The sequence below is a fragment of the Felis catus genome, chromosome B1, assembly GCF_018350175.1.
Source record: "Felis catus isolate Fca126 chromosome B1, F.catus_Fca126_mat1.0, whole genome shotgun sequence".
Taxonomy (NCBI): Eukaryota; Metazoa; Chordata; class Mammalia; order Carnivora; family Felidae; genus Felis; species Felis catus.
Genome location: NC_058371.1, coordinates 131,133,311 through 131,160,943, shown reverse-complemented (window position 1 = coordinate 131,160,943; position 27,633 = coordinate 131,133,311). Strand labels below are relative to the sequence as shown.

Here is a 27,633-nt window from a genome sequence, read left to right as displayed (position 1 = left end):
GGCAGAGAGAGAGGAAGACACAGAATCGGAAACAGGCTCCAGGCTCTGAGCCATCAGCCCAGAGCCCGACGCGGGGCTCGAACTCATGGACAGCGAGATCGTGACCTGGCTGAAGTCGGACGCTTAACCGACTACGCCACCCAAGGCGCCCTGAGACTTACACAATTTAAGAGAGGGGGAAGTAAATACAATTACAAGTTATCTAAAGTAAATGCTCTAAGAAGTGAAGATAAGTCTGTTACATTATTTTTAACAGGGAGAATTAGCCTGTTATCTTCAATTTGTACTTCTCCTTACATTATTCATAAGTAACATTTCTGGCAAACTCCATCCTCTGGCACAATAGCTCTTGATATTTCTGAGCATTATGAGTCATTCTTAACATTGAGAAAAAATTATGCACCATTTCTCCGTGATAGTAGTTGTATATTTAGTACCCATTTATTGAGAAAATATATACTAATCAAACACTACTATGAATTCCGATTTTTAGATCAGTTTGCATTTCATTACTCTAGACATCTATATCTATTTAAAACTTGTAGTATTGGGGCTTTGGGGGGGTTGGTTGATTAAGCATCCAACTATGGTGCAGGTCATGATCTCGCAGTTTGTGGGGTTGAACCCCGCGTCAGGCTCTGTGCTGAAAGCTTGGAACCTCGAGCCTGCTTTGGATTCTGTGTCTCCCTCTCTCCCTCCCCCTCCCCCACTTGTGCTCCGTGTCTCTCAAAAATAAATAAACATTAAAAATTTTTTTAAAACTTGTAGTATCTATATATGCAAAGCATAATGGTCTTTAGTTAAGCTATATTCCTTTAACACTTCCCACTCCATCATTGGCTCAAAATATGGAAAACATTAGTTTTAACTAAAATAGTTTCTGATTAGCTGAAGTTGTTGCTGAAAAAGCACCTGGGTGCTGAAATTATTGTGTATCAACATCAAATTGCATTTCAAAATCAATTACTCAATTAACCAGGAAGGAGCCTCAGGACACCATTTAGCTCTTCCTGATTCTATTTTACACAGAATCTGGCAGATCTGATCATCTGAAGTCTCAGACCACTACTGCATGGAGTCCTTCAAGGTTTAGTTAGAGAGGTCTGAGTGAGAAAGCAAGAGGCAGGAGGTGTAGCTGGGTCAAGGCGCTGTCAGGTTGTATCTGCTCTGTGCTGGTTGCCCCAGAATGGCTGGAATGAAAGCAGGGCAGCCAGGAAGATGTGAGGGAAGGTATAAGAGTCTCTTGATTCTGTTCATAGTTAGCACCACTAGGTTACACTCAAGTTCAGTCCATCACAAAGCTTTTAGGGTGGTATCTGACAACAATTCCTGAAAAAGACACAATAGCAGACAGTTAATGAAACAAATTATTACATCCTGAGACCTTCCTTTTTTATGTGATGAGTGAGTGATCTCATTCCAGCATCCCATACAGAAGATACGCTTTTTTTTTTTTTCCACATGAGATGGTTTATTTGGAAAATGATCCCAGGGAGATCGACTAAGGGACTGGAGATAGTAGAATAGAGAAAGAAAAAAGGCCAGGTGTATAAATAGGTTACTGATACTGGTTCTTGGAGTTTGGTCCTGCCACAAAGTTCTAGGGAACTGCTGGAAAGAGACTTAGAATTTCCCACCTGGATGAAGGAGGAAACATTTATCTACCAGTTCTCATCCTTTTTTGTTTGTGGGTTGTCCCATGGAGTGTTAGCTTCTTTATACATCCAGATCCATTCATATCAATCCCTCACTGAAACCTCAGGGAAACCCAGAGCAATACAGCTGGGCATGAGAGAGGTGCTGATAACCATCAGGTCACAGTACACAAAGCTAGTTGCAGAAGCAAAGGTTGGAATATAAATTGGGCTGAGAGGAGGTGAGGTAGGGTATAGGAGGTATCCAATACAGGAACTCACGTCCTGGCCTCCTTCAAAGCTGCTATAGTGATAAAAGTAGGCCTTCTCCTGGATGCCCATAGTGCCACTGGGGAAAGATCTTTGGAGCAGCCTAATTTTTTCAAACTTCCTTTATTTTCTTAAGACAATTGGGGTATAAGAGTAAACAATAGACATTTTACTGGTAAAACTTAATATGTACCAAACCCTTGATTCTTCCCTGTGACCACTCCAAAATCATCTTTTTCATGGTATATTCCTTCTCAACAAATGGCACCAGTTTTGACTCCGTTTCACGCATCGCACCTTGGAGCCACACTTGACGTCTTTTCAACACCCCAGCAATCTGCACCTTTGCAATGAATTACAAGCCCTTCATTTCACACCACCTATACCACCAACACACTATTCACGGGCAGCATCCCTTCTCATGTGCATTATCTCAGTGGCCTCCTGCCAGTTCTTCATGGTTCCACTCTTGCACTCTACAGTCTGTTCTCTGCACAGTAGTCAAAGTTGCTAGTTACTTTTTAAAATGGTAAGCCATATTATTTCCTGTCTTAACTCTTACATAGTTCCATCAGGTTTCACACAAAACCCCGGGGTACCTGAGTGGCTCAGTTGGTTAAGCGTCTGATTCTTGGTTTCGGCTCAGGTCATGACCTCACAGTTTGTGAGTTCGAGCCCCGCATTAGGCTCTGGGCTGACAATGTGGAGCCTGCTTGGGATTCTCTCTTTCTCCCTCTCTCTCTGTCTCTCCCATGCTTATGCTCTCTCTCTCTCAAAACAAATAAACTTAAAAATAAAAAAACCCAAACCCCTGTTATGACCTTGTTGTTACGTGATCTGGATACACACACACATACATATGTACATATATAGGATATTGGACATATATATAACAAATGGATCTATCTGTATATATTATTATCTGTATATATTATAACTATATATATATATTATATGGAATAAATATATACATTATGTATATTATCAATATACATGTTATGATACATATAAATGATAAGTCTGTGGCTTCACTTCCTACCACTCTAGCTCTTACTCTCTGGCCTCTAGTTTTACTTCCCTGAGATTTCTCAAACTTGCCAAGCGTATTTCCATCCAGGCCTTTGCGTCTGCAATTTCTTCTTCTTGGAGTGGTTTATTCTCTACATTCATACTTCAGTTCGTATCCCAAAGAAACTTTCCAGAATGCCTTGTTAAAATAGTCCCCTATCATACTATATTCTCTTATACAATTATATTTTTCTTCATATAACTTCTAAATAATACATATTATGTATATAATGTGTGTGTGTGTGTGTGTGTGTGTAAATTTGCCTGTTTATTTCACTCAATAGAATATTCGCTATATAAGAGTGTGGACTATGTTGAATTTACCATTCTTTTCCTAATTTCTAGAGCCGTTTTGGGCACATATGGATTCAATTAATCTTGTTAAATAGATAAATTAATTAAACCAGATCAAATGGCATTTGTGTTGTCAGATAGATTTCCCTTTAACTTTATGTGACTAGTTAATAATGGAAAAAGAAAAAACAACAATGCAGCATCTCTGTAGTATTTGTCAGTCTTAACTAACTTCTGTACAACCAGAGCCATAATCATATTTAATTTACGTTCACTTCATTGTCTAATGAGGGTCTTCTGGAAGTCCATTAATTTAGGGGTCAAGTCTGATAAATACTCCATTCTCTTTAATGTCCTGAGGTCATCTAGCCAGCACATGGGAGACAGAATTTGGATTGTAGAGGACATTTTAGGAGCTGCTATTGGAAACGGTACACATCATTTCCACCAACACCCCATTGCTCCGAATTTAATCCTTTGGCCCTACCTAACTGTAGGAGAGGCTGGAAAATAGAATTTAGCTGTGTGCTAGGGCGAAATGTAACTCTGTCACAATAGACATACAGATGATCTTCTTTAATCCTTAAAAATCCCTGAGAGATAAGTACTCTATCCCCATTTAGAGATTTAAAAACTGACCCTCAGAGAGGTAGAGCTACAACCAAGATCATAAAGCTAATGATTATGTGGCACTCCAGATGTCCTGTGATTTTCCCTGTCATTTGGGGTACTGGAAATTTCAGAACACTAGTCATTTTGGTGAGTCTGACCCTGCCCATGATTTTATCTGTGCTTTCACATCAATTAAGAGTAAATATAAGCCTTAAACTTGAATTTTTTTAGTGGGTTTGCTAACAGACTGTGACTTTTCAGTCCCATTCACTCTATCTTCTTTGATTTTACTAATCACAGTATTTCAATAGTAAAGAATTTTATAACAAAACCCTTTATACTACTTTTCCATTGATTTGGATACATATTGAAAGTCTTAGTTGGTGGTCTGAAATACATTAGCCTTATTGATTAATGTTTCTGATTTGTCTCATTTTAGTCACTCCTAGTTTAATAGAGTCATGAATTATATTTGATTACCTCCAGTTACCAAACACTGATTTTTGGGGGGAATAATTATATGCCTATCAATTGAGGTAATTAAGTGGATCATCAATGAAATAAGATTCAACTTGAATTAGTGAAAGTTAAAGAATTCATAGCAAACACCTGCAGGGAGGTTTGGTTTATATGGTACCTCTGTCACTCAGTTGCTGGTCCTCTGTGTTATAGGTTGAGAAATTATTAAAAAGGCCTTCAAAATCTCATTCATAAAATAAATTTATGAGACAACAATGACTAACATAGAATCCTAATTCTTCATTTATAGTAAAATATGTAATGATTAATGACTAAAGCATGCATTTCCTTTGTCTAGGGTACCCCTTCCTGCTGAGTAAACAAAATTATAGGCCTTAATGATTTCATAGCAAATAAAAAATTATGAAATTTGGTAGTTTTAAAGGAAAAAATGTCCAGGAATTGTAAGACTTGACAAAATACTTCTATATCATAAAATTAAAACACAAAGCAAAACAGTAACAACAATAAATCTTCCCTAGGGAATGCGAAGCTCTTGTACACTGGATATATTTTCATATGTTGAAGATAGTGAGATAAATACATGGCCAAACTCATGTTATCTCTTTCAACATTTTCTACAATTCACATATCCCCATGCAGATCAGATTTTGGTAAGACTCTTCTGCAATCAAAATAATTTTCAGGGGATCAGTATTTTTAATGGAAAGGGCATAGAATTTAAAATTAGGCAAATGTGGGATTAAACCCATTTAACAGCCATTTATCTGATAATTTTTAAAAAAATTTTTTAAAGTTTATTTTTGAGAGAAAGAGATAGAGCATGAACAGGAGAGGGACAGAGAGAGAGGAGACACAGAATTGGAAACAGGCTCCAGGCTCTGAGCTGTCAGCCCAGAGCCCGACACAGGGCTCGAACTCACAAGCAGTGAGATCATGGCCTGAGCTGAAGTCAGATGCTCAACCGACTGAGCCACCCAGGCACCCCTATCGGATAATTTTTTTAAAATTTTATTTTACTATAATAAAAACACAACATGAATCTAACCTCTTTACAAATTTTTCAGTATACATTATTGTTGACTATAAGTATACTGTTGTAAAGTAGATTTCTAGATCTTGTTCATCTTGCTTAACTGAAAGTAATGCTCATTGATTAGAACTACTAATTTCTCCTCCACTTCCCTCCCAGCCCCTCACAGCCACCATTCTACTCGTGATTCTATAAATTTGACTATTTTAGATACTTGATATTAAGTGATATTATGCAGTATTTGTCTTTCTGTGACTTATATCACTTAGCATAATGTCCTTAAGGTTCATCCATATTGTCAGATATTGCAGAATTTCCTTCTTTTTTAAAGCCTGAGTAGTATAGTATGCCATTGTACGTATATACCACAATTTTTTTTATCCATTCATCTGTTGAACGACATTTAAGTTTTCATATCTTGGCTATTATGTTGCAGCAACGAACATATGAATGCTAATATAGCTTTGAGGTCCTGATTTCAATTCTTTTGGACAAATACTCCAAAGTGGGATTGCAGGATCATCTGGTAGTTCTATTTTTAATTTTTTGAGAAACATCGCTAGTTTTTTCCATAATGCCTGAATGACTACCAACAGTGTACAATGGTTCTAATTTCTCCACATCCTCTCAAAAATTGATATTGTGTGTGTGTGTGTGTGTGTGTGTGTGTGTGTGTGTGTGTTTATAATAGTCATCCTCACAGGTGTGAAGTAATAGTTCATTGTGGTTTTGATTTGTATTTCTGTGATAATTAGTGATGTTGAGCATCCTTTCATATACCCGTTGGCCATTTGTATGTCTTCTTTGAAGAAATGTCTATTAAAATCCTTTGCCCATTTTTAAATTGGGTTGCTTTTTGCTGTTGGGTTGTAGAAATTCTTTATATATTATAGATACTACTCTTTTATCAGATATGTAGTTTGAAGATATTTTCTCCCAACCTACAGGTTGCTTTTTCATTTTGTCAATTGTTTCCTTTACTGAGCAGAATATTTTTACTTTGAGTTGGTCCAGCTCATCTACTTTTGCTCTTTTTGCCTGTGCTTTTCATGTCACATCCATGAAACCATTACTGGGACCTATGTCATGAAGCTTTTTGCTCATGTTTCTTATAGTAGTTTCATGATTTCATGTTGTACATTTTAAGTCTTTAGTTTATTTTGAATTGGTTTTTATCTATGGTGTGGGTCAGAGGCCCAATTTCATTATTTTACAACTATCCAATTTTTCCAATACCATTTTTTTTTAAGACTCTATCCTTTCTGTGCTCTAGATAACATAGCACTTCTTCAGAACCCTCAGAATCTTCTGATACTTGGTCTTACTATAAACACCACATGTATTCTTTTCTTATCCTGGTTATTTCAAAGGACAGACCTACTTGAATCACACCCTGAAACTACTGAGGGATCTTACCTCTTCTGGGCTCCAGTCGAAGCTAGACTTCTTTGTCATTCAATAAATAGGTCAGAGTACTGTTCCTCTGTTTTCAGAAGCTGCTATTTTCAAAGTCTGAAAATGTAAACCAGATATTATATGTCTCTCTTTGTGCTGGAAAATCTGAGATACAAAAAAATTCCTCCCGGGGCACCTGGGTGATTCAGTCAGTTAAGCATCTGACTCTTTATTTCTGTTCAGGTCATGATCTCATAGTTTGTTAGTTCAAGCCCAGTGCTGTGTTGTGCTCTGACAGTGTGGGGCCTACTTTGGATTCTCTCTCTCTCTCTCTCTCTCTCTCTCCACCTTTCCCCTCCCCCCCCCCTCAAAATAAATAAATAAACATTTAAAAAACACTTACAAAAATTCCTCCTTTACCTTGGAGGAATAACACAGCATGTCACAGACTACTGGATGATTGAAAACTTCACTGATGAGGCATGACCTTGAGTCTTTGTAAGTTGTGCTATTCAACCTTTGGAGCACATTTATCTTACCTAAGCTGCCAATTTACATTTTAACCAAATTAACATAATGTCATAGATATAGTAGCTGTGGAATGTTGATAGGGCTCAAGTCACTCTGGACTATACTTCGGAGAAGAACAGGAAAATTTAAGGGTAAGATAATACATGCATACTGTTGTCTATCTTATATAAGTATAAACTGTTTCTGATCCTCCTTACTGGTAAGGATGGACAAGAAGGCATTCAGCGGATCAGTGGCTACATAATACATACTGGAGCTGTGTTAATTTGCTCTAGCATAGATGCCATATCTGACACAGAAGCTGAAATGTGGGCTCCTAGTCAGCTAGTTTTCTGTATTTATTTAATTTTTGTAGGGGCCAGACTTTTGAATTGAGTTGAATATGATGAAGACCAATACCCCATCGTAGTTTATGCCTTTAGTGTGGCACTAATCTCTTTGATTCATTTGATAATATGTTATTGCTCGTGATTTATTATATTTACTATCTTGGCCAGAGGTAAAGGGGCAGTTTCGGTAGCTTCCACTTGGTCTTTTCCTTATTATTTCTCTTATACCACAGTTCAAGGAACTAATATGGGGCTTCTACCAATTACCAACTATGTCTGATACAATTACACATTTAGAGAATGAGAAATAACTATTGGGTGTGACCACAACTGTGAGTTGAACCTACTCTAAGAGAACATTTATTACCTAGATAGCATCTTTACATATTCTATTAGAGAGATGAAGATGGCACCCTAGACCTCCAAATATCAATGACAATATATCGATATATACCTAACTTTCAACATTTGGAGAAATTCTCTTCTACCAATAGGTGGTTAATGAAGAAAAGGGCTGTAGTTCCATTTAGAGAAGCATGGGGAAATTACTAGTGAACATACTTGTCGTAGTTTAATATGATGTTTCCTGGGGTGCCTGGGTGGCTCAGTTGGTTGGGCGTCTGACTTGGGCTCAGGTCATGATCTCACAGTTTGTGGGTTCTAGCTCCACATCAGGCTCTGTGCTGACAGCTCAGAGCCTGGAGCCTGCTTTGGATTCTGTGTTTCCCTCCCTGCCTTCCTTTCCCCTGCTTTCACTCTCTCTCAAAAATAAACATTAAAAAAAAAGTTGTTTTTAAATGATATTTTCTCACAGAATCCCAGAATTTTCTTTCAGCCAATGAGTTCTGGCTCTGAAAACTGACTTTAAGTCCAGAGATTGTTCATAGGATCAATTATATTTTTCCATTGATTTTTTTCACATTTTTAAATAAATTTTATCCAAAATACAGAAAAAAACTGAAAGGATTATTCAGTTTGCTATAATTATTTATCAAATATCCAGTCATCTTATTCAACTTCCATAAATATATCAAATAATTTTTTATGCTTTCAAGGCAATTCACTTTATCAGTACACTTCATCTTTAAACATTTCAGAATTCATATCTTCATCTAGAATATAATATATATGTGAAGAATTTTTTCCCACAGTATAATTCTAAGCAAATCTATAGAGTAGGGAAATAAATGTCACATTATTCCTTTTCATTTTGTTTTGGTGAATGTCTCCACTGTTTGCATTGCCTGACAAAGGGCTTTAAATGTCTATATATCTGGAAAACAAGAGGAGACAAAAGAGTGTCAAAAACAAATAGCACTTTTGGCCTAAAACAAAACTCTTGCTCTAAAATAAAATAATAGGAAAAAAATAGCTATTCTTCTTACATTAACCAGTTTGACAAAGAAGATCTATTCTAATGTTAAAAATGTGTCTTTGTTTTTATTTGTATAAGATCCTGTTTTCTTTGATGTTTAACAAATTGTTTGATTCATTTCTTTTTGATTTGTCAAATATGAAGAATAGTGGATATGAAAAGGAAATAGTTGCTTTTCAAGTCAAGTCATTTATTGATCATCCAAAGTTTGGAAGAAAATAACTAAGGCAAAGTAGGACTTGATGAATTTTTGGTTTTGTCAGTAGAAGATTCTGCTCTTAAGGTGGCTTGTTAAAAGAAGTAGGAATCTATTTTCTCATCTAAATAATATAAACTAGCAGGAAAGTAACAACAAAAATATGAGTAGAAATAAAAAGATATTTGTGGTAGCTTGACTTGGATTTTGTTTTTTCTTCAGTTACCTCTCATAATACTGACTCTTTCTTCTCCATACACAATTGATTTGGGCCTTGGAGGATAATGTGGCATAGAGTAAGGATATGGGCCTTATAATGATACGGACAAAGGTTTGCAAAATTTTGCTATTTTCTATTGCCTAGCTGTGTACTTGAAGGAGTCTCTCACTTTCTCTAAATTTCATTTTTCTTTTCCAAAAAATGGTGGGAAATAATGCCTTTCTTAGAGTATACTTTTGAAAATGTTATTACACAATGAATAATCTCTATTAATATTGATTATATTATTTGGCAGCATTAATTGAGGAGTTATATTCAGACACTCCAATGTATCTCAAAAATATAAAGTTGTTAAGTTCCTAACCTAAAGATGCATATTGTGTAAAAGAAAATTAAGAAAACCAATAGCTAATATACTTAAAATAATGCTATCAGAGAAGAAGACATTGAATGGTAAAGAACTAAAAAAAGAGTGTGATAAGGAGTAATATCCAGGGGTGCCTGGGTGGCTCAGTTGGTTAAGCATCCAACTCTTGGTTTCCACTCAGGTCATGACCTCGCAGCTTCATGAATTTGAGCCCTGCATTGGGCTCTGCGCTGGCAGTGAGGAGCCCGCTTGGGAGTCTTTTTCTCTCCCAATCTCTCTGCCCCTTGCCCACTTAAACTGTCTCTCTCTCTCTCTCAAAATAAATAAACTTAAAATTTTTTTTAAAAGAATAATATTTAATTAAGCCTTGGTATTGAGAAGATGTGAGGTAAATTGGTGAAAGATTTTATTTTTAAAGATTTTATTTTATTTTTAAGAGGAAGTAAGACTGGAGTTGCTTTTTGAATGATGACAGATAATCAGATGGGTGGACAAGAGAAAAAAAGCTGTTCTAGAAAAAGCACCCCTGATGTATAAAGACACAGAGGTAGAAAAGAACATGGCTTGTTTGGGAGCTCTGTATGATTGATACAAAATGTATGTGTAGGGACAAGATAAAGAATGAGAGAAATAGGGAAGACCTATATGATAAAGGACCTTTGTTAAGAAATTTCACCTTTAAGCTAAAGGCCATGAGATACTGCTAAGAAGTTAAAACCAGGAAATTATAAGAATTTTAGGAAAATCACTACATCTTCAAAATATAGGTGTGAGAATGAAATTGGAGAAACTGGTTATGATGTTGTTGTAGCAGTATAAGCATTCAATTTAAGGAAGTAGTGAAATGTTAATTGGGGAGAGATTTACATTATATTTAAGAGATAGAATGGACTTCTTAAATATCTTAGTATATAGGATTTTGTATCTAATTGGTTATTGTAGTGATGGATCAGAATCAAAAAAAGATTCCAACTTCTGACTTGTGGGTTTGAGTGTATGGAAACCCAGAAAAGGGGTAGATTTTACGAGAAAGACAATGATTTCTTCTTTGGATATATTGAGTTTAAAATGGTTATGGGGTATTCAAGTGGAAAAACAGTAGGGAATACTCTACAGAGTTACAGCATTCACTATATGCTGATGTGCACACTGACACATGCACAGTTCTGGAGTTTCTGAACCTGGCAAGAGCTAATTGTCAGAATGGAGATTAGCCATAGCCTTGATGTGTATTGGGACTGCTCAGGGGAATTTTATTTGCATAAAAGGAAAGAGAATGAAAGTTCAAAGTCTGGATAGTACCAACATTTAAGGTTGAGAAGAGAAAGTAAAAAAAAAAAAAAAAAGAAAAGAAAAAGAACTGAATGGAGAAGGTGCCGAATTACCAATATTTACTTGTTTGTTTGTTCATTCAAAGAATATATGTTGATCTCTTTCCTAACCTGGGTTGGCCCCAAGTCAGAATCTGAGATGAAAGTATGCATTCAGTAATTTATTTAGAAGTGAGCCCAGCTAGAAGGCAGAAATGAGGAATTAGTGGAGTAAAATAAGAGAGCATTATCAAGGTGGCTCTCATTGCTGGTAACCAATGCTTAACCCTCTGGGATAATTTGAGGAAACTTATGTATATTTCTCAGGACTCTACACTCCAGGGATGAAAGGAAGACACATTTATCTATGGAATTCTGCCTTCCATTGGCCAGCGGTTACCACACAGGTTTAAGTAACTCACACTTCTGAGGTGCCTGGGTGGCTCAATCAGTTAAGCATCCGATTTCAGCTCAGGTCATGATCTCACAGCTCATGAGTTCGAGCCCCACACTGGGCTCTGTGCTGACCGCTCACAGCCTGGAGCCTACTTTGGAGCCTACTTCTGTGTCTCCCTCTCTCTCTCTGCCCCCTCCCCTACTCATTCTGTCTCTCTCTCAAAAATAAATAAAAATTTATAAATTAAAAAAAAATTAAATAACTCACACTTCTGGCTTGTGCATCAGTAGCTTCTGCTAGGTTGAGTGGGTTCACCTGGGGAAGTCATACTGTAGCATTAGAAGGGCCTTTATGTAGGAATGGCAAAATATGTAGTACTGATCTAGGTGAGTACTGGCAAGTTAAACCTTCATCATTTTGGTTCTTGAATGGAACAGGGGCTGGAACGAGAGGTAGATAAATGGATAAAAAGTGGTACAGAAAAGTTTTGGGTAAGGTCCACTCCTTGCAGACCTCAAGTCCTCCCTCTTGTGAGAGTTCTTCTAATTCATCCAAGAGTTTCCTCCAAGATGGAGGCCAGTGCCTCCAGCTGCATTCTTGATGCAGGGAAGTCCTGAGTCAGGAGGGTGTGTGGTACTGGCCAATGTGAGGCCTTGTCAAATTGCAGATGGGAAAGCTGATTGACCCCTGTGGCTGGAATACAGGTGAGGCTGAACAGACATGAAGGGGAACAGTATTCTAATACAAGCACTTGCTATCTACATCCAGTTCCACAGTGAGCAAGGTAAGATCATCCAAACCTTCATGTAATTTACTTTCCAGTAGGTGAGAGAGGCAGAAAATATAAAGGAATTGCAAAAAGTGCTGAATTAAGACGAAGACAACATTTAAAATGCATTTAAGTTGTTTTGAGGAAAGGAGGAAGCTGTAAAAAAGAAAAACATTTCATAAGTCTTTTCTCTTGGACTTAAAATTGTGACTACAGTCACCCAACAACGTGGGTTTGAATCGTGAAGGTCCAGTTATATGCAGATATTTTTGATAAATATAGTCCAGTACTCTAAATGTATTTTCTCTTCCTTACACTTTTCTTAATAACATTTTCTTTTCTCTAGCTTACTTTATTGTAAGAACACAGTGTATGATACATCTAACACACAAAATATGTGTTAATTGACTGTTTATGCTATTGGTGAGGCTTCAAGTTAACAGTAGGGTATTAGTTTTTAAGTTTTTGGAGAGTCAAAAATTATACATGGGTTTTTTACTGGGGAAGGGGCGTGGTGCCTCTAACCCCCATGCTGTTCAAAGGTTACCTGTATTTAACCTTGGAATAGAGAATACTATTTTACTCTCCACCTCCTTTGCCTTCTTCGTGTTTTCCACAAAAATACTTTTGGCAACTAGGCAAGCTTTTGTCACTTCCTTTGAATCAACATCTATTATGAGTTCAGCTGAGGGCTCTTGAAAAGATTTGCTTGAAACTTGGAGCTTTAAAGCTATTAAATAGTGAGAATAGCTCTGAACATTTTGGCTTTTCTCCAACATACTCTCCTCTTACTAAAAGGGAAGAAAAAAAAAAACAAATGAAGTGACAGAAGGAAGAGTACTTATCCTCATGAACACTGACATTTTTCATTCATCGATATTCCCAATGGAGCAGTGGGTTAGGATTTAAGTATATATAGAACAAAAATTTTCTTTTAATATTATATATATTTTAATATAAATATGTATACTAATGACAAACATATTTTATAAAATATATATCATATATAGGGAATTATGTGTTAGATTTTATGTGTTTACATATATAAAAAATTCTCCACTGTGTTTCTCCTTTTAAGAGTGGTTTGAATTTCATATGTTACACACTTACCTATGTTCATCACACCTTATGCCTTTATGATTCTGAACTAATAAATCACTAAAGACAATATTTTAGCTTAAGTTGCTACATCATAATTTTGCTCTAAATCATTTGAAGGGCAGCAGCAGCCAATAGAATCTACTTTTGTCTCACTTGGTGACCCTTACCAGCAAGCACATTTAATTATAATCCTCCTCATCTTGATTATAGTACTTTGCTAATTTGAAATTCCACCTAGTCAATTAATGTAGCTTGTGGTATCTGTAGAAAATCATGAACCCGTGGTTACAATTTTAATTATAGCATACATTTTACAAATCTCTGCCATCCATCTCCAAGGACATTCTCCTTTGTGTAAATTGTCATGAAATGGGTCTCCTTCCTTTGACTTAATATTGCCTTCTTGAAATATAATGAATACCTTTTGATGACAGCATCCCTTTCTCAGTCAGCGTTGGTGAGAATCATGAACTGCACTAAGAGGGTATTTTGCTAAATGCAGTCCGGGAGCAAATGTGCCATTTATAAAATGTCGTCATGACATGTGGCATTTTTGAAACACTGAAAGACCTTCGTGTCTAACAAGCGAACATAAAGGGATAAAGGCCTTTTGAAAAGAAAAAAATACTGAGAAGAAAAGTGTAAAAAGATTAAAATGTATCATTTGTAAATGTATGCAGTTATTTCCCAGATTTCCACAAATTTAAAAGTCTGAGATTACTGCTGCCTTTCGACCATTAACCAAAAATAATGACAGCAATTGCAGAAAGGATAAGCAAAAGGAGAGCTAAGATTTCTCAATTTTGGTTTCTATGGTTTATGGTATTATGGTTTGATAAGACATAATATAACTTATAGAGTCTTATAAGCAAAAACATGGGAATTATTTGTTTCCAAATTTTATTTTCTGTTTCTTTATAAACATACTTAGTATATTTCAATTCTAATTATAAAAATGTAGCATATCCAAGATCCTCATAAAAAAGTCTTAACTTCAGAGATTTTATGTGTATAGGCAATTAATTTATAAAGTTATGAAAGAATATTGAAAGCTAGTATCTCAATGGTCAATCTAGGAGATAAATATCTTGGCCATTGTAATAGACTCTGTATGATCCCATCGCAACAAATTTGTTTACCAGTTACAATTCTCTGTAATAAGGTTCTTGAGGCTATACCCATGTTTCCTTTGCTAGCTCAGAGTAATAGATGTCACTCAAGAGTTTTACAGTGTCACATTTAACAGTTCAGGAGCCAGACTGTTCTAGTTCAAATCCCAGCTCTGTCATTATTAGCTGTGTGGCCGTGGGCAATTTATTCAACTTTTCATGTCTCAGTTTTCTCATCTCTAAAAATAGGTGTAACAATGATACCTACCTTGAAGGTTTGTAGTGAAGCAAAACCAAACCAAACTGTAATAAACACTTAGAACACCGTACATTCTCAAATATTATCCATTATCAATATTATTTTTATTGTTGTCACCCATAAGACAGTACTTATAACAACTAGGTCTTTGTCATAAATATGTTTGCTGATTTCTATTGTGTGTCAGTGCATGCTGTTTGCCCTACAGAGAAAGAATAGAAGAGGGTGAGAGGGGAAAAAAGAAGGCTGAGAATTGTGGAAATTAACATTTTCATGTCAGATACAATAAAATACTTTTGCTGCACAAAGCGATCATCTACCAAGTGTATTTTCCTATGTCTCTTGTTAATTCTCTCAATCACTTACTGATGCCTCACCTGAGTATTGATTTCATTACTTGAGTAATGTCATTTTGCAGCCTTGTCACTGAGGTAGCAGACTGAGAACTCCACAGACATTCTCACCACTGTAGTTGGGTGCCTGGACAAGCACCCCCAACAGCTCTTAATAAGAACTTATGAAAGACTGAGGTCTTCAAGGATGTATTTTTGAAAAGTCCCCACCATCTTCTCTAATACCTCCCTCTTCCTCAGCCTGCTTGGAAGCATAAAGACAGAATCATGATTATTCTTACTCATCACCTCCTCCTTTCCCCAAACTTAACAAGTAGGACTTTAAGGCCTCAGGGAAGAAAATGTATGTGTGTGTGTGTATATATATATATATATATATATATATATATATATATATATAACTTAGGGAGGAAGCTGGCAAGGCATAGAACACAAAATAATCAAAACTATAAATCACAAGTGAATATGCTTAGGACTGTGATGCCTAAAACCAAATTATTGAGTCAGCAAGAGCAGCAGGTTTTTGTGCATAACTCATGGACTATCATTTTGCATGTGTTGGTTTTGGGGATCTGGGAGACTTAACACTTCCCTACATTCTTATCCACATGACACTCTGCTCTCCAGACCCGTGAAGTTCTCATCACTTCTGAAAAATGCCAGACCCATTTCGTATACTTGGTAGTTCTGTCCTTGTCTAGGGTGGTTCTAGATCCTCCCTCAGATTGGTGTTCAGATTGTAACCCCTCTTTGAAAGCTCTTATCATTCCCCCTTACCCTGTGTTCTCTCTACACTGATTGGTAAGACATCACAGCATTTATTTTATTACACTGTAATTTTCTAGTTACATTTGTCTTCCCTACAAAACTGTGTCTCCATAGTAGGAGATGTGTTTGCTCAACTCTGTGTTCCAGTGCTGGCCCGATGTCTGGAAGCACAACATAGGTGCTTGATAAATGTTTGAGGAATGTATCTATACATGCAGAGAATTTTCTTTATTATTTATTCATCATAATTAAGGGATTGTCAATCAATTTCTTAGTCAACCAGACCCCGAAATTTATCTCTGTATTTTCATTTATTCTTTATCCTTTATACCTATTAAATCAATATTTACGTCACTTCTCAATTTCCTTTCCAATGACAGAGTTTTTGTTTAGATGCCAACTGTCACATGTTTACAATAGTAAAATAATCAAATAGTATTGTAACTCTGGTTTTTACCTATCCAATCAATCATGTGCATTTCTAAAAGTTTAATTTTTCCAAAATACCTACTATGCTATTGACTAAAAGTCTCTATTTTCAAATCTATTTTATTTTTAATAGGATGATGCATATGTGGTAAGTAAATTAAAAATCTAATGTAAATCACTCTTCTACCCTATCTCTCACTTCATAGAAAACCATAGTTATCAGTTTCTTGGGTGTCTTTCCAGAAAATCTCTCTGTATACATATCTTTGTGTGCATGTATGTGCAGATGTGTGTAGGAAGCTCCCAATTTTTTCTCTAAGAGTGGTACAATTGTCTATATACACCATTCCACATGTTGCTTTTTTTTAACTTAATATGTCTGAGAGATTGTTCCTTGTCAATATTTTGGATCTGAATAATTCTTTTTTTTTATGAAGAATCTTTCATTGTGTTTAAATATATATAACATAAAATTTACCATTTATTTATTTTTTTAATTTTTTTTAATGTTTATTTATTTTTGAGACAGAGAGAGACAGAGCATGAATGGGGGAGGATCAGAGAGAGAGGGAGACACAGAATCTGAAACAGGCCCCGGGCTCTGAGCTGTCAGCACAGAGCCCGACGCGGGGCTCGAACTCACAGACTGTGAGATCACGACCCGAGCTGAAGTCGGACACTCAACCAACTGAGCCACCCAGGCACCCCTAAAATTTACCATTTAAACTAATTTTAAGTGTACAATTCAGTGGTGTTTAGTACATTTACTATGTTGTGCAACCATAAGTGCCATCCATGTCGACAGCTTTTTCATTAACCCAGAAACTCTGTACCCATTAAACAATAATGCCCCATTTCCTCTTTCCCTTAGTTCCTGTTTACTTATTTACTTTCTGTCTCTGTGAATTTGCCTATTCTAGGTACTCATATAAGTTGAATCCATGTAATATTTGTCCTTCTTTGTCTGGCTTATTTCACTTAGCATGTTTTCAAGTTCATCTATGAACTTGAAATATGATCTATAATCTATGTTATAATCTATAATCTATAATCTATGTTATAACATATATTGGAAGTTTATTCCTTTTTATGACTGAATAATATACCATTGTATATATCACATTTTGTGTATTCATACTTCTGTTCATGAACACTTAGGTTGTTTCCACCTTTGGGCTATTGTAAATAAAGCTGCTATGAACATTGGTATACAACTTTATGTTTGAATCTCTGCTTTCAATTCTTTTAGGTATACCTATACCTAGGAGTAAAATTGCTAAATTATATGGTAATTCTATGTTTAACTTTTTAAAGAACTGCCAAACTATTTTCCATAGGGACTGCAACATTTTACATTCCCACCAGCTATACATGAAAGTACCAATATCTCCACATCCTCACCAACACTGGCTCTTTCCCCTTCCTTTCTTTCCTTTTTTTTTCTCTTTTCTTTCTTTCTTTCTTTTTTTAATCATAGCCATCTAAATAGTTGTGAAGTGGTATCCCATTGTGGTTTGGGCTGGCATTTCCTTGAGGACTAAGGATATTGAACATCTTTTTATGTGCTAAGTGGCAGTTGCATATATTGCATTCTGGTCAAAATTATGAAATATTTTGTATATAAAAGTTTATGTTTGACAAGTATGAAATGTAAAGATTAATAATTAAACCCTAGAAAAGCCAACACTCAACTTAAGAAATAGAGCATTCACCATACTGATCTAGGTCCTTGTACTTACTTCCTAGATCACAACCCCCGTGAACCCCAGGCCAGAAATTTCTTACCTGGAATTTATATTTATTATTTTAACTTTTTCTATCTCTATTCCATATATGTATCTCCTAAAAGAATTTAATGCTTTATTTTGCTTCTTATGAACTTTGTCATACTGTATGTATTTTTCTGATATTTCTTTATTCACTCAACATGTTTCTGATATTCATACATTTGGATTTTTATGATTATGAGTTATTTATTTCACTGCTATATAGTATCTCATTGTGTAACTATACTGCACTCCATTCATTTGCCAATTGATATTTGGGTTCTTTCTAGTTTTCTTGATATTACAGATAATACTATAAACATTTCTATACAAGTTTTCTGCTACATATAAATAAAAGTATACCTAGGAGGGGAATTGTTGGGTCATGAAACATGTTTATCTTCAAATTGATCAAATTACTTTCAAAGTACTTTTACAAAGTTATATTTCTACCACTCTCTCATATGATTTGTATTGTATAGATTATAACATACAGATTATAAGAATCCTCTCCCCCCATGTTTTATATTATATATGTTATTTGAAAAATTTTAAGCCTTTTTTGTTGCTGTTGTTATTCTCATATCTGCTTGGTTTTTATAAATGTTTCAAAAATAAATTTGAAGATACTGTGGGAATCCATAGTTATTGTGTACAGAGTTCTATATCTGTATATGTCAAGAATGAGGATGGTAAAATGTACAAATATGACAATGGATTGGTTGATTTTTCAGTTTTTGAATCTAGGTTATTAGGTACATAATGACTTTAATTTTTCTTTCTTTTTTTTTTTATTTTTGCCTGATGAACTGAAAATTCTGTTACAGTGACTCATTCTTTGGCACTGCTTTCAATATTAATGTCTATTTTCTCTTATATCTTTGTGAGTGTTTTAATAGTAATTATGATGGTTAACTTTATATATCAACTCGACTAGGATAAAGGAGGTTCAGATAGCTGCTAAAACACTATTTCTGGCTATGTCTGTATGAGTGTTTCTCTATTTCTGGCTATGTCTGTATGGGTGTTTCTGGAAGAGATTAGCATTTGATTCAATAGACCAGTAACAAGTTCTACCCTCACCAGTGTAAATGGGCATCATTCAATCCATGGGAAGCTAGAATGGAACCAAATGGCAAAGGAAAGATAAATTCTTATTCTTTCTTCTTGAGCTGGGAAACCCATCTACTCCTGCTTCTCAGGCCTTTGTACTCAGACTGAATTATGCTATGAGTTTTCCTGGTTCTCTGGCTTGCAGACAGCAGATTGTAGGACTTCTTGACCTCCATAACTGCACAAATCATTCCTATAATGGATTTCATATATCTATCTACTTCTCTATCTATCCTATTGGTTCTGTTTCTATGGAGAACCCTAATACAGTAATATAGGTATATCAACTATTTTCAATTGTAATTTTAATTTCAAACTACCTGTGTTCTTATGTTGTACATATTTTTTATAAACACATAGCTGAATTTATTTGTTTGTTTATTTAACTTATATCCAGTCTTTTAACTGGAAAGTCATCATACCTATGTCTTTTATGATTGTTGATATATGGATTTATTTGTTCTCTGATTGTTTTGCTGATGTTGAGGAATCAGTTTTGATCTAACTGCTGTTTCCCTGTAGGTAATGTAACTTTTCCTCTCAATGGTTTTAATATTTTATTTTTTACATTTTATATGGCTGCAGAACAGTGTATCAAGATTTAGATTTTTCTTATCCTGCTTGGGATTTTATACCTCTATATGATGATTTTTTAATAATAATTTTTTAGCATTATTTCTTCCATATTTATCCTTTTACATTGTTTCCAGTATGTTCTTTTAAAATTCCACTTAAAGGTTGATTGGACCTTCTACTATGATTCTCTGTGTCTCATAATCTCTTATTATTTTCCATCTCTTTGTTTCTCTGTGACTTTATTTCCTGATATTATTAGTTCTGAACTTTTTGAGTTTTCTGCAGTGTAGATGGAATTATTTCTAAGCTTTCAACCAATAACGTCAAAGCTTCTAGGTTAAGATGGAGTGTAGATTCAATATCTAATTTTCTTTCTTCTAATGATTTCAGTTTTTTTAAACTTGCTTCTCACATAGTAAACACACTTATTTTGTATTCAGTATCGAAACAACAATATCAGATGTCTTTGTGGTTTTAGGTTTGTTGTTTATAATTTTCTGCTGACTCTTATACATGGTGGCTTGTTTCCTTTATGTTCTGTGATTTTCTTTTTTCAACTCTGACCTCTTGTCTGTTGCAACTCTATCTCTATTCCTTAAGACTGGCATTTGAGGAGGAATTTTAGAGGGCAGTGGTTTCCTCTTTCTACCAATTGCCTAAGGGCTCTACTCATTAGGGTCTTCCTACAGAGTTGTGTCCTCACCTCTCAGAATTAAGGGGATTATTGAAAGATCACTTTAAATGAAATTCAGTAAGATTATTGTTTTTTCTACATAATAATGATCCTCTTTAAATTATTGCAAATCTTTTCATCAGAATAAATACAATTTAAATGTCACATAGCTAGTTTTAGATGAGGTACAATAACTTAAGAAAAATTTTAAAGAATGCATTTATAAGTGCTGCATAAGTACTATTTCTTACTGTACTTTAGGAAAGAAAAATATAATTTTTTCCTTCATGAAATTTTTAGAATAAAACAAAAGAACTTCTAGACACCTTGAAGGCTACTCCTCAATTACTCTCACTGTATATCTGTTTACCCAATAATTTCTGATATTCAAACTAAAAATAATTTGATACCTTTCCAATACAGGCAGCTAGTCCTTTATATGAACAGACTAATTTTATTATTTTGATGGTTTAAAGAGAACTGCAATCTCTTGTGTTAAATGACTCCAGCTTATTAAGAAGAAAGACTTGAAGGGAAACTAAGTGATCTCCATGCTAGCAGATGCCTTCCTGCTGGATTTGGCCAATGGGAAGTACTGATGGAGATTGGAGGGCAACTAAGGAAGAACCAACTAGGCTATTTTTTTTTCTTCCCTCCCTACCTAGAGGAGCTTCTCTAGCAGTGGCTGTATCTCCTCATTGTTTCCTGCTTCCTCTGTTTGGGCCTGCTGTGGTTACAGCTACTGTCATTTGACCCTACACTTTGGTATCGGATAAACAAACTCATCCCTTTGTTTCTCCAATCTAGGAAAGGAAGTGGCTTTCTGATATTAATTACTAATTTCTTCAAAAGCCTAGATTCCAATTGTTAACTTGTAAAATTATGCTGATCTTTTTCTCTGGGAGTAATGTCAGTATATTCTAGAATATCATTTTCTTGTATCAAAGCTTTTAAATTCTCTGTCCTCCACATTTACTCTGTTCTTAGAAAAAGATACAGATACTGGTTTCATTCTTTCATAGGACAGAGAATTCAGAACAGGGAAATATCTGAGTCCTAAAAGGAGAATGCTATCTTGGGGTACCAAAGAAGCCAGTAGGAGTGAATAGCCACAGAGTAACTAGATCTAGCAAGATGGAACTAGGAGGCTGATGCTATGAAAATGATTTCAGTTACTGATTTGGGAATCAAATGTGAGAGAGTATCTTGAATAATTGCCTGGAAGAGATTTTTATTGTGGCCTGTTTTCACTGGTAACCTAGAGTATGTTGTGGAGAGTTCAGCTTAAATGCCTCTCTATTCTTCTGTTGTGAACCTAGTCTGGTTCCCACAGGCTGCTATATACAATGAATTTTAAATCAATTCTCGGGTGTAAAATGACATTATCCTAGTTAAGAATAGGTCACATGGACATATCTGGACACAAGATTGGTTGGAGACTGTAGTCCCTATCCTAGCCACTGCATCCTGGCAAGAACTCTATATTATGGAAAGAACATAACTTTTGGTGCACAGAAAATATCTTTACCATTTACTGTATGCCATGTGAACTAAAGTAGCATTGCTGAAGAATCAAATAAGGATAATTTCTTTGGGAAAATAAAGTTTGTCAAATAAACAACTACAATACTTCTAAAGTCATGAACCATGCAGTCCAGTCTCAGAATGGTATTGAAGTCAAAGGAACACTTCTGAACAAAGTGCAAAGTAGCTCTAATCCCTATTACTGGCTAGGGTTTTGCTTCAAATAAGGTAGAGCTACACTGCCATGACTCAAATAGCATTGCTTCTTTTGCTCTTCTCTTTTAAATTAGGCCACTCCCAGTTTTCTTCCCACCTTGCCAGAGTTTCAGATGTTGACACTGATATACTCCAAACCTGACCCATCCACGCCATTTAAGACTTGGATTGCAGACTGCTATTTTAGGAGACAAACTAAGTTAGTACCATAGTTTTCTTCTCTACTGGTCACAGCAGTTTTAACGTACTGCATAACCAAGTTCTTACAGGTTATTATGTGTAGTACAAGTCTGAGGAAGCATCTCTTATGTGCAGGATAAAGCATTCTAATTAACTTATGACAGAGATACCAATCAAATCCCAATGGTGGAGACCGGAGTACAGATCAGAAAACAACAACAAAAGTTGAATCCTGAGCATAAGAAGAAAGGGTTTAACAGAAACCCTGAGGTTTAGTGAAAAATGAGGCACTAACCCTTGGTAGTTTAAACTGGTTTAAGTGCAACAAAAATTAACCAAGACCCCACCAGCCAGTGGAGCTAAGCCTTCTATGCATGGCTCATCTAACTGGCCTTAGTTGAAAAACAGTCAGGGCAGCACCTGGAGAAGGAATGTTTGAGAAAGGCAGAAATTAACACTCAAGGAATTGCCTAATATAATGCCAAATGGTTTTGACATAATTGAGAAATTTAGCTTTCATGAATTTATATACAACCAGTTTAGAGTAACAGAAATAAAATAAAAACTGTCAAATCAAACAATTGTTTGAGTGCAAGATAAGCTTCTTGTTTAATTGTTGAATATTGCAACAATTCTTAAAATTTCTGAATGTGAAGACTAAGTCTCAGAGAGCTGTGCTAATTGTTCCCTACGAAAAAAAACCCTCTGGTTTGTTCATAATTGTGATCTTTGACTCTATGGAGGATAGGTTATCTCACTTTTGAATTATCTTCTTCCCCTTCCCAAATGAGCAGGCTGATCAATCATCTCTAAGCATTATGAGAAAAGCCCCTCATAAGTATATGTAAGCCCGTTTTTTAAATTGTCATCTTAATGTATGTAATTATTAAGTTCATGTTCATCTTTATATCATTTCTAAATTATTACTACAGTTGAGTAAGCTCCATTCTGTTTGTTATACTGTACACATGTCTTATATTATTTCTTTTATTGTGCATAATCTTTGCTTCCTTCTTGGTAATCACAAAAATAAAATTGTTATCTCTTCATAATTTTATACTTCTATTTATGATTACTTTTGCTATTTGATGAAATGCTATGTATAGCTATGTCACCAAATAACACGTTTTCATCAAATTATAGTTTTCTGAGAAAACTGGAATTCTAAAATTAAAAATTTGAGTAAGAAAAATTTTTATGTCTTCAAGTTATTCCAGTCTCGGGGAGGCCTAGTATTGAAATTTTTATGTTTAATTTATTTATTCATCTTCCTACTCTGTCTCCCAAAAGATTTAAGTGACCATGTGGCTTTATAAATGACTTAGTGCTTTATGCCCTACTGGGAGGTCTACCTCCACCTAGCAAAAATTTAGCATTTGGAGGAACATTGAATTTTGACCTGATGGAGTTAGGGATCTCTTATTCATTGTGGAGTTAACATTCCATGTGGCTAACATTCAAAGTACTAACCAAAATTTACAAGAGGTGCACAGATGTGTGTACAGATGTGTTAACAAGACAGACATGACTCCTATGACAAAGGAGGATGGGCACCAATTCAAGCCACACAGGTTTTTATTTTCACCATTTATAATGATAAGTAGTGAATTATAGCACATTATGGATGATCTTAGAGCATAAATTTTTAAAATGTCCTAAATCTTACAATTAGTATAGATAATGAGATACACAAAGTCACTTAAAGATGGATACATAAGTGAATTAATCTAGAGTAAAATGTTAATCTAGAGTAAAAACTTATCCAGCTTGACAGAGGTTGAGTTTATGCAGCAAGGCAGCTGCAGAATTGGAAGCCTCTGACAAAGGTATTTCTGGGAATTTCTAGTCATTCATAAATATCTGAAAAGGATTTGATGGAAAATTTTAATTATTACTATCATTATTGTTTATTGTAATATCTTTTTAAGTCTGCTTTTTTTTAACTGAACTGTTTGTGGTAGACATATTTTCATTTTGAGAGAAGGGATTTAATTGATTATTTTAAATGAACTTTTTAAATTTTGGAATTGTTTTAGAGTTACAAAAACATTTCAAAGATACTACAGAGTTCCTGCATACCTCATACTCTGTTTCCTCTATTATTAATATTTTATATTTTTTAAATATTATATTTGAATATAAATATAAGAACATAATAATTATATTATTAATATTTTATATTAGTCTGGATCATTAGTCATAATTAAAAAGCACTACTGATACATTATCATTAACTAAAGTCCATACTTTATTCAGATTTCATTAGTTTTTACCTACTGACTTTTTGTCTATTCCAGAATCCCATACAGGATACCACATTACATTTCATCATCATGTCCCCTTAGACTCCTCTTGGCTATGACAGCTTTAGTGACTTGCCTTGTTTTTGATGACCTTGACAGTTGTCAGGAGTACTGGTCTGATATTTGCAGAATGTTCTTCAGATGGAATTTGTCTTTTACTACTAGACTGGTATTGAGGCTTTTGTGAGGAAGACAACAGATCAAGTATGATTCTCATCATACCTTATCAAGGATAACTCATACTCACATGACTTATCACGATTGATGTCAACTTTGATCACCTGGCTGAAGTAGTGCTTGTTAGGCTTCTCCAATGTAAAGTTATTCTTTTCTACTCTTTTCAGACTGCAGCCTTTGGAAGGAAGTATACAGCACACATGTCAAGAGTGGATAATTTTCCTCCCCTTCTTGAGAGTGAAGCATCTGGTAAAGTACCTATATAAATTATTTTTAATTGCTCTGCACGGTGATTTGTCTGTTTCCACCCATTTACGTAGCCAATCATTTATACCTATATGGACTTATGGATATTTATTTTATACTTTGGGTTATAATCCAACACAATTTTACTTACCAGTTGCTTAAAGGCTCACCCTGTGTATTTTCTGCCCCAGTCTTAAAATCAGCCATTTCTCCAAGGAGAAATTTTCTTTGAATTTTCTTTATTTGAGACTAGTATCAGAAACCAAGATGTGGATACTAGATTTGCTTATTGCTAGTGAGATGTCATTTCTTTTAGGTCCTCTTAGCTGACAGGGCAGAATATGTGTGCATATACTAACCTGTGTGTATCCTATTTAAAAAAAATCAACTGAGTAAGTTTGAGGATCTAATTGGTTTTATTCAGCAATTGATGAATTGAGCAGCATCCTATCTAGCAAATAGAAGGAGCTCAGACGAGTTGCACAAAAGAAAAGGTTTATAGGCAGGAGGATAGGACAAGGAAGTTAAAAGAGTGGATTATTTCAGGGAAAGTTAGCTTCCTTTAAGGAAAGGCAGGGGGTTTTATCATGTAGATTTCCTCACTAGTACTGGTCAAGAAATTCCAGACTAATTGTTTTAAAATTCTATTATTGAGAAAGGCTGAAAGTGAAGTTAGGTTAGGTATTAAGTCTTGGTGGGGCTTAGCAAAAGTGACTCCATTTTAGACCTGTTGTTTCTTTTTAAGGAGACATGTTCATAAATATTGTTATATGTAAGAATGTGTATCTATAGCAAGCTAACCATGAATTCATATTGATGTTGAGAACTTTAATTCATTACCATGTGAATCAATATAGTCTTCTCCCATTGCCTCCTCCTACTCCAGCCATGAGAAACCTGGCTCCCACTATTGCCATTCATTTTCTTAAGTGTTCATTTCCATTATATGTGTACTGTGATTTCAGAATTATTAACATAATTTGAACTCAAGTACAGTGCTTGGGTACAATTCCTTTGTCTTTAGCCCTATGAGTGATAAATATTTAGTTGAAAAGGTTTGTAAGCAAATTGCTGAACTTATCACCTGGTTTCTCTTTAATGCTTATAGTAAAGTGTGAGAAGAGAGCAAGAAATGGAAAGAACTGCTAAGTAAAAAGTAACCACAATTGAAGATTTGGAAAATTCTCAGTCCATGCATATGGCAAAAAATGAGAATGTATGTTCTGGAGAGAACATCACTGTCCAGTGTGCCTGGGCAATCACCTCATAAAGAGATTGTGCATAATTAAAAAAAAAAAAAATTAACGTTTCTTTATTTTTGAGGGACAGAGAGAGTATGAGTGAGGTAAAAGCAGAGAGAGAGGGAGACACAGAATCCAAAGTAGGCTCCAGGCTCTGAGCTGTCAGAAAAGAGCCTGACGCGGGTCTTGAACCCACAAAATGTGAGATCATGACCTGAGCCAGTCGGATGCCTAACTGACTGAGCCACATAATTTTAATCAACAATCTCAGCAGAAGCCAGAAATAAAGATGCGATTACACCAATACAGACGGTACTAGTTTGCATTGAAAGGGACAGAGATCAGTTGAAATAAAGGAAGGCTTTTAGACTTCAGGGGTTTCACACATGGAACAATAAAGTTATCCAGCTGTGAGCATGCCATATCCTGTAGGAAAGGGAGAAAATGACGTATATAAAGACATTTCAGAGATAATCAAGGCTGCCACTCACATCCACAAGTCCATGTGTACAAAAGGCTTCTTTCTTCTTAATTTCATAGGGTGGGCCCACTTCCTTGGTGTCAGTAGCCAGGCTATGCTGCAGAGATGAGGTGAGGTGGGGCCACTGTCTCAAAGCCATGCTGGTGAGACTGCCGCCCCAGTGGGCCTGGAAGTCAAACAACTGAACCAAAGATGATTATTCTCGAGTCTTAAGATCTATTGGGGAAAAAAAAAATCTACTGGAATTTGTCTTGCTGGGTTATGGGCTTTCTTGAGACACATCCCCCCTTTTTAATTTCCTATTTCTCTTATTTGCAATGAGGATGTCTATCCTGTGCTTGTCCCAGCACTGTGTTTTGGAAGTACCTAATATGTCTGGTTTCATGAGTTCACAGTTGGAGAGGTATTGTGTCTCAGGATAAAGCACAATTTAAGTCTTACCCATACATGATTTAGAGGAGATGTAGATGATATTTTGAGTTAGTATTGATGCCGGGTTTTATGAAGACTTTTTGGAGCTATTGGTTCATGGTGAATGTATTCTGCATGTGAGAAGTACATGAATTTGTTGGTGGTGGGAGGGTTGGGGGAAAAATGTTATGGCATGAAATTATGTTCCCCTAAAATTTATACATTAAAGTTTTAACCTCCTGTCTGACTCTATTTGGAAAGAGGGCCTTTAAGGAGGTCATTAATGTTAAGGAGGTCATAAAGGTAGGGCCCTAATCTATAGGACTGATGTTTTTAAAAGAGGAGGAAGAGGCATGGGAGAGTTTCTTTTTCTCTCAGCACATACACAGAAGAAGGGCCATGTTAAGACATAACAAGAAGGTGACTA

General features: G+C 35.4%; 1 long non-coding RNA gene across 1 annotated transcript; it reads right to left on the bottom strand.

Annotated features, from left to right (window-relative positions):
- Positions 1–730: 730 nt before the first annotated feature.
- LOC109499073 lies at positions 731–27,038 on the bottom strand. Its single transcript, XR_002741829.2, has 4 exons — positions 26,806–27,038; positions 24,898–25,002; positions 6,808–6,903; positions 731–1,329 (listed from the first exon to the last, which is right to left on the bottom strand). It is a non-coding gene; the product is annotated as an uncharacterized LOC109499073 (long non-coding RNA).
- Positions 27,039–27,633: the final 595 nt, after the last annotated feature.